A 2,245-nucleotide genomic window follows, 5' to 3' on the forward strand; every position below is an offset into this window, starting at 1 on the left:
CATTTAATGTGTTTTCAGATGACGTGTCAGGTTCTTTCTCAAGTTCGAAGGTTGTTATTTAAGATGAAGAGGAAGATGTTGTGTACAGACCACCTCTGGTGCCTACTACGACTCCTAGGATGGATGACTCTGCTCCAAGTACTTCTTCAGACTTTCCTACTTAAAGAACTAATCCTGATGCTGAAACCACTCCACTCACTCCTGCTGAAAGAGAGTTCATGACAACAGATACTGCCGCTGCACTCAAACTTTCATGGAACTTCTCTTTCCCGAGCCGATTACAAATGAGTACATGGCAATCACCTCTCATAGGTCAAGATCATCTGATGCGGATGCAGCAGCAGATGACAAATTTATCAATATCAATAACCTTAGTGTCACATCCATTGATATTAGCCACTAAATTCCTACTCGACTGCAACATGATCGTCATATAGAGAACGTCATTGGTCAACTAGGCGACGAAGTTCGAACGAGAAGTGAGAGTGGTGACATAAATACATGTCTCTAATCTTGCTTCATCTCTTAAATAGAGCCATAGAATGTAGAAATAGCACTGAATGAGCCTATTTGGGTTGATGCAATGCATGAAGATCTGAATGAATTTGAGAAATTAGGGGTTTGGAAGCTGGTTGAGCTACCCAAAGGAAAGAAGTCACTGGATACCGGCAGGGTGTTTCACAATAAACAGGATGATTGTGGGGTCATTGTGTGAAATAAAGCGTGGTTGGTCGTTTGTGGGTTTCGACAAATCGAAGGACTTGACTACACTGAGGTGTATGCTCCTATAGCACCTCTTGAGGCTATCCGTATATTCCTGGCATATACATCATATATGGGGTTCACTGTGTATCAAATGGACGTGAAGATCGCCTTTCTCTATGGATCCGTGAAAGAAGAGATTTACGTTGATCAATCTCCCAGTTTCGTCAACTCAAAGTTTCCTAATCATGTCTACAAATTGGACAAGGCTCTGTATGGGTTACATCAGCCTCCTCGGGCTTGGTATGCTATCCTAATAGATCATTTACTTGAACATGGTTATACCCGAGGAACGATTGATCAGACACTATTTATCAAGCATGTGGATGGAGACATTATCCTTGTTATGATCTATGTCAATGACATCATTTTCGGTTCAACGAGTCAAAAGCTGTGCACTGAGTTTGAGACCATTATAAAGAAGAGATTTGAGATGATCTCCTTGGGGGAAAATGACTATGTTTTTGGGTTTGCATGTCCGTCAAGATTCAACCGGAATCCTGCTACATCAAGGAAAATATGTTGAAGACATGCTTGAGATGTTCGGGTTCAAAGATTCAAAAGCCGCTTTGACGCCGATGGCTGCACGACCCCTGTTGACTCCAGATCCTGAAGAGGAACCCGCAGATCAGACAGAATACAGATCGATGATCGCCTCCCTGCTGTATCTGATTGCGAGTAGACCAGACCTCTTGTTTGTAGTTTGTCAATGTGCATGATATCAAGCTAATCCTAAACAATCTCACTTAATTACTGTTAAAAGGATCTTTAGGTATCTAAAAGGTAGCCCTAAATTGGATCTTTGGTACCCGAAGTATCCTGATTTTGACTTATATTCATTTGCTAACAGCAATTACGGAGGTTGTGAACTTGACAGGAAATCAACTTCTGGGGGATGTCAATTTTTAAGTGATCGTCTGGTGTCATGGAAGTGCAAGTAATAACACACAGTTTCAACCTCAACAAGGTAGGCGAAATATGTTGCTGCTTCTGCCTGTTGCTCTCAAGTCATTTGGATTCAACATCCGCTGTAGGATTATGGTTTGAATTTTCTTGAAAATCCTATCTTTTTGTGACAATGATGCTAAAATTCAAAGTGCCAAACACCCTGTCAAGCATTCTAAAACCAAGCATATCGACATCAAAGTTCATTTTATTAGAGATTGTTATGAGCGTTTTCTCATTCGGTTGGAGCAGATCCACACTGAGAATAATGTGGCGGATCTGTCCACAAAACCATTTATTAGAGATTGTTATGAGCGTTTTCTCATTCGGTTGAGGACTGATTTTTGTTTTAGGGAGTTTAAATTTGCACATTTCATTTTCATTCTCTCATATGCACAAATTTAGGGGGAGAAAAAATAAAAAACAAAACAAAAAAATTAATTAAAAAAATCAAAAATCCAAAAATATTGTTATTTATGTTTTATTATATTAGAAAATATAAAAAACAAAAAAAAATTAGTGTGTCATGTTAGTATGT

This window comes from Lactuca serriola, chromosome 3 (assembly GCF_051521515.1).
Source record: "Lactuca serriola cultivar US96UC23 chromosome 3, Lser_US96UC23_V15, whole genome shotgun sequence".
Lineage (NCBI taxonomy): Eukaryota > Viridiplantae > Streptophyta > Magnoliopsida > Asterales > Asteraceae > Lactuca > Lactuca serriola.